General features: G+C 43.5%; 1 pseudogene; it reads right to left on the bottom strand.

Moving 5' to 3' along the window:
• Window positions 1-2,478: 2,478 nt before the first annotated feature.
• Window positions 2,479-6,229, bottom strand: LOC118720204 (annotated as a pseudogene).
• Between the last annotated feature and the right edge of the window lie 343 nt (window positions 6,230-6,572).

The following is a 6,572-nucleotide window of genomic DNA, read 5'->3' as shown; positions in this document are numbered from 1 at the left end:
AAAAGAAAGAAAAAAACAAGTATTGGTGAATATGTAGAGCATCCAGGACTCAATTTCATTGTGGAGGTGAGTGTAAATCTGCACAACCTCTTTGAATAATTTATCCATTATAAATTGGATACTTAAATGGAACACATTTAAGTATCTACTGTGTCTACTTAAATGGAACACAGCCCAGCTGGTGTGACTCAGTGGTTGTGCGTCAACATATGAACCAGGAGGTCACTGTTTGATTCCAGGTTAGGGCACATGCTGGGTTATGGGCTAGATCCTTAGTAGGGGGCAAGCCAGGAGCAGCAGATTGATGATTCTCATCATAGATGTTTCTATCTTTCCTTCCCTCTCTTTTCCTCTCTCTGAAATCAATAAAAAATGTAAAAAAATAAAATGGAACATAAACATACCCTATAACCCAGGTAATCCACTTCCAAGTATATACTCAGCAGAAATATATACATGTGTTTTTTTTAAAGGCATACAAGAATATTTATAGCAGTATTTTTGTTAAAAGTATAACACTAGAATCAGTTCCAATGACTCCATTTTTTTTTTAATCTGTGACTACTGACAGTTTTTATGACTCATCTCTTCATCTCCTAAATGTGTCTTGCATCTGGGAAAGCTGACAAGAAAACCTGGGTTCTCCCTTCTTTGACAAATGCAAGAGATTCAAACTATGAAAATCCTTCCTATATGGGAACTGTTATCTTGGCCATACTCACCCCCTAGCCAAAATAAACACCCAGATAACTCTTCTTTCCTTGATCTCAAGCCATTTCAGAACTGCTTGAGAGGTTTGCCCTGCCTGCCCTCCCCTGAATCCTCAGTTATGTAAGTAATAAGCCTTTTTATACCCTCTTGGTGTGTGTGTGTGTGTGTGTGTGTGTGTGTGTGTGTGTGTATTGTCCTCATTCTCAGACATCTGAATTAAAATTTACGTGAGGTTTTTATCTGCCTCTCTGCCTCTGCAGGTTATCATAGCAATGGCAAACCAGCATATTACCTTGTTCCTGTTTCTTTTCTTTTCTTTTTTTTTTCTGGAGAGAGAAATAGACACAGCTTGTTTATTAGAATGCAGGAAGGAGGCCTTCTTCCACAAATAGGGCGCTGCTTCTCAGGGTCTTTATCAAGAGCAAGACAACAATTGAAAATCATATCCTGAGAAGCAACAAAATTACAATTTTGCAAACAAATACAACAGGTGATTTTAACAAAAGATTAAAAAACACATTTTTTCTTCTTTTTACACAGAACCACATTTCAAGTATTATTCCAGATGACAGGACAAACCCAACACAGGAAGAGAGGGCAAGGACTAGTGAATCAAAGGCCCTTCCTGTTCATGGCTAGAAAAGGGTGCTCCAGAAGGATTGGTGTGTCACCAGAGCTGACCTGCACCTGGTACCTTGGCCACTCATAGCCACTGCCCCAAGGAAGGAATAAAGAATGTGGGAACAGCTGGATATGGCCTGTAGCTATGGTGATAGAGGAGCAGCAAGAAGCAGCACTGTGCTCCAGGCAGGGTAGGGGTGTGGCAAACTAATCTACCCAGGCCTGGGAGGGGTGCCAAGCGCTTAATGTCAGGTGCCCAGGGTAAGCAGTTTTGGATAGCTGATTTTTAAATAAATGAAAACATACGTTCATTCTTTCAAAATCTACAATTTTAGTCAACTTGTAAACTATAAATTACATTATTTGTGCCACATTTCATGGTATTTAAGTTAGAAGATAAGCACCAAACTTATTTTTTAAAATATATTTTATTGATTTTTTACAGAGAGGGATAGAGAGTTAGAAACATTGATCAGCTGCCTCTTACACATCCCCTACTGGGGATGTGCTGCAACAAAGGTACATGCCCTTGACTGGAATCGAACCTGGGACCTTTCAGTCTGCAAGCTGAAGCTCTATCCACTGAGCCAACCCGGTTTCGGCAGCACCAAACCTATTTTTTAAAGTATCTAAGAGCTATAGCTTTTCCCAGTGGGCACTGCACAGCCTATAGGTGTGAACTTTGCTCCCTTTCCTTGAATAACAGAATGTTTCTGACAAACTTTCCTTTTTCTCCTGTGAAACTTTTTTTTTATGATGTTTTATTGATTTCAGAGAGGAAGGGAGAGAAAGAAAGAGATAGAAACATCAATGATGAGATAGAATTATTGATCTGCTGTCTCCTGCATGCCTCACACTGGGGATCAAGCCCTCAGCCTGAGCATGTGCCCTAACTGGGAACTGAGCCATGCTCAACCACTGAGCCATGCTGTCAGGGCCCATGAAACTTTTCTTGAAGAGATGCATCCATTTTAATCATGGTGTGGGAAAGCAAACCTGCTTGGCACCATCCCAGGAGTTGAAAGCTTATGGCTGTTCTGGCTGATGCACTTTTGGCAGCCCAGAGTTAAGAGGAAAGTTATGTGCCAGGACCCTAGGCCGCAGCTGGAGCCTCACTGGGAGGGTCACTTCCACCAGAAAAAAAAAAATCACAGCAGAGTGCCTGATGCAGAGAACCCCAGCATGCCCTGAGGTGATCTGTAAAATGCCCTTAAAATGTTCTTATTTGATATTTCCTGAAACACGCTGTCATTGACCCTCATACTCCCAAGCCATCTTGGTGCCTCCTCAGACACTTAGTCCTTGAACCTTGTCTCTTCACAGATCTGATTGAATTTCATTGTGTGTTGGGCCCTCACCTGAGTATAGCAGTGGAGGCTCCATAGCCCTCAGAAGGGAATGTTATAGCCACTGGCAACTGGAGGCGGGAGTGTTCTGCTGATACTGTTAAGGCAGCTCCAGGAAGCTTTGAAGGCCTCAGCAGTAACACAGTAGGGTGTTCTCCATGAGGCTTTAATCAGACAGTGGAACACTGCCCTCTGAAAGGTCACCAGGCTTTCAGCCAACACTTTAAAACTCCAACCACCAGGTAATTAATTCTTCAGGATGTCAGATTCCTAGTTGTTGCTACTCAGCATCCTGTGGAGCCACCTGAAGCCCACATTGAGCACAGAAGAGGGCCAGGCAACCCAGGCAGCCATTCAGTCACAGCCCCAGTACAGTGGCAGAAGGGCTGCAGGTGGAGGGTACACTGCTGGAGGGTGATGTGGGATTTCTGTTCATGTTCATGCTGAATCCTCTAGTTGGGCATGGGCCAGGAGCAGCAGGTGCATATGGCATGGCTTCCTTGCAGGGCACACACATAATCCTGGGCTGTTGTGAGACTGGCAGGAGTTGGTGATGTGTCCTCAAAGGCCTGTGGTGGTCCCTGCTCACTGGGAAGCCCCTCCAAACCACCTGCCTTCATTTCTGGGGTACTGTCCGCATAAGACCAAGGCTGGCTAACATCCCAAGATTGGCTGTCCACATCTGACAGCTCCTCCAAACTGTACTCCTTATCTGAGAAAGACATCCTGACTTTGGGCTGAAGCATGTTCTGCATTATCTTGCTCCTGGTGGCCATGCTCCATACATCTTCCTCACACAGCTATTGTCTGGATGCTGGAGAAGCTATGCCTCCACCTGCTTGTTGAGGATGTTGTTTTTACAAATCCGCTCCACCAGACAGCGGCAGGTGGAGTGTTCCATCCAGCCCGAATAGCAGGCTGAGAAGAAGGTATGCATTCAGGGATGCAGGTTCACACAGTTGTGCCCCAGGTCCTGGCAGATGATGCATGTGAGTGTCTTCTTCCATCTTGTATGACTTCATGGCAGTAGTCTGACACTGTGAGAGTCCCTAAACTGGTCTGTGACCAAACAAATGCAGGTTCAGGTCAGATCAGCTTCCTTGTCTCCTCTCATTTCTCCTTCATGGGCTTCAGACCCTCCCTATCTTGCAGTTCTGATGAAGGAAGTAATGCTCCTTCTCTGTCTGGGACAGATAAAGGGATCTTTGGAGGTTTCATCACTTGTCATGATGGATCACACCATTTCCTGGAAAGGGCCTTACCTCTGCAGGTGGAGCTGGATGGCGGTGTGCTGGAGGCTAAGACCAGCAGGTCATAATAAATGCAAGAAGTCCTCAGGAGGATGATGGACTTTGATATTCAGCAGGGCTAAGAATAAGCATTGTATTACCCTGCTATTGGCTGAATAGCTAAAGGCAATCCCCTAAGCCAGTGGTTGGCAAACTAATTAGTCCACAGAGCCAAATATCAACAGTATAATGACTGAAATTTCTTTTGAGAGCCAAATTTTTAAACTTTTTCTAATACCACTTCTTCAAAATAGACTTGCCCAGGCTGTGGTGTTTTGTGGAAGAGCCACACTCAAGGGGCCAAAGAGCCACATGTGGCTCACTAGCTGCAGTTTGCCAACCAGGGCCCTACACTGTAAGAGGGCAGGGAGGGGCAAGGATGGGCTCCTGACTCCACTGTTGGGCAGGGCGGAGTTATCCTCCATTCTGTAACTGAACCCTAGCCCTCACCCAACCAATCAGGGTTAGCCTAGGCAGTGACATCACCACTGACCGGAGTAAAACTCCTGGACTGGACGAAATTCGCTCTCTCTTCCACCATGCTGACGGCGTGAGTGGGACAGAGCCCATGCTAGCATGGAAAAGGCTCTTTTGTTTATTGCATCGGACAAGGCTCCCTGGTGGTCCTTGGGGATCACGAAGTCTGGGCATAACAACTGATAATCCTTTATTGTTTACCAAACCTTACCATTGATGTCTATTTGCTTTGCTAAAGGACAAAGTGTATATTCTAGTGAATAAAAAGCCATGGGTCTGGAGATTTGAGGAGCCACTAAACTAGAGAGAATGTTTCTGCTTGGTTCCCCATGCCTTCCAAATTTACATGTCTTGTCTAGTGTATCTGTTTATGTTGCAGCCCCTTCTCCAGATTCCTGAACCCTCCCTGTGAAAGGTTGTGGCGGCAGCAGTGCTTGCCCTGAGGTGGACTCTATGGAAGAGGTAGAGGCTGAGGGGAAGATTTCCAGTGTTAATGAAAAAAAAAACATTGAAACCTGTAAATAATTTTTGTGAATTTATTTGAGCCAAACTGTCGACATATGTCAGGAAGCTGAACCTCAATGAATTGAAATAATGCTCCGGAGAATGCAGGGTTACATCTATATACATTGAAATAAAAGGAAAGGGACATAGATGAGTTACATGAAATTCATTGGTGATAGATTAGGGAGGCGAGACAGAGCAAAGCGGGGAAACCTCTGGGATAGGGTGAATAGTTAAATGATGGACATGTGCTTCTTTTACAGAGATGGATACAGGATACTTTAATGTAATTAACAGTTGACAATTAACTTGCTGACAATAACAATGAGGGAATGCCTTGGTGCCATTTGTTGTGCCCTGAGGGGTAGGAGTAAAAAGGAAGTTACAAGTTACCCAGACATCTCATAGATATGTTATCTTAGAGGCAAAAAGGCAAATGGGCTCAGTAAAGAAGATCTAAGTTGATCTTTGTCAGGTGAAATATTGGTCTAGGACATGACTACCCACTATAACCTGTTTGTAGTTAAATATTTAATTTTCAAACCATCTTTTGTGGTTATTTTAGGTCTCTGAGTTTGCAGGACTGCCATGCAGGCCTCCCCTGAGTTTATCAGATTAACATGTGGCTCTTTTCGTCCACACCAACATTGATGTTAATGGCTGGAGTTCCTTAAAGCATGCCTGAGGATAGTCACCTCGCCCTGCACCTGAGATATCTTTAGTTATGTGGAAGATGTTTTCTTTCTTAGCTTCAAAGGAGACATGTGCCATGCCTTGTTTTTCATTTAAAGATCTATAAAGATATGCCACATTGTGTTCTGGCTCATTCTTCCTGTACACCAAACAGATGACATCTCTACCTGTCAAGGACAAGTAAGTCTGCTTCTCAACAACCTTCAGCTGGTTACTTACTATTCCATCAGTGTTGGTATCTTCCAGCAACACTGGAGCAGATGTTTCATCTACTATAATTTTACAGTGATCTCCAGAGACCAGTTTATTGCAAGGGAATGAAAGGTCACAACCTCTCCACCAGATAGTCCATTCTTCTTTCCTCAGGAGAACCTGTGATTCAGCTTCCTCAGGGCCCAAGCAGATGAGCCTCCCCTACTGCTGCTTCTGTGGGAGCTGCTCACCTTCCCTGGCTGCTCCATCAGATTCACATCTACAGAGACCTAGAAACATTGGGACAGGCTGTGCCTGCTGCTCCTCCCTCTGGCTGGCTTTTGGTATCAGTGCCTCCTCTGTGTGCAGCCTTCCACCTTCCCTTTGCCCACCCATGCTGCCAGGAATGCACCTAACCTCGCCTTGTTCCCTTTTCTTAAGTTGCCTATCAAATTATAAATGCTTGTACTGAAATAAGTTTTCATAAAAACTACAAATTTTTTTAAATTTAATGTTTACATTTGTTTCTTATATGAAAGCCCATCTATGGTACATACATATATATTTTAATTTTTTAAGAATATTTAACTTAAAATTCTGAGAGAATAAGAATGGATTTTTTCACCATTATTAATTAGATGAAAAAATAATTACAAAAAGCCAAAGTAAAAAGGCAAAGAAAAAGAAAAAAGAGGCATCTAAATTGGAAGGACAAAAATAAAATCATCTCCATTTGAAG

Source organism: Pipistrellus kuhlii, unplaced genomic scaffold (assembly GCF_014108245.1).
Source record: "Pipistrellus kuhlii isolate mPipKuh1 unplaced genomic scaffold, mPipKuh1.p scaffold_m20_p_16, whole genome shotgun sequence".
In the NCBI taxonomy this organism is placed as follows: Eukaryota; Metazoa; Chordata; class Mammalia; order Chiroptera; family Vespertilionidae; genus Pipistrellus; species Pipistrellus kuhlii.
Note: the sequence above shows the minus strand (reverse complement) of the source record. Positions and strands in the feature narration are given on the sequence as shown.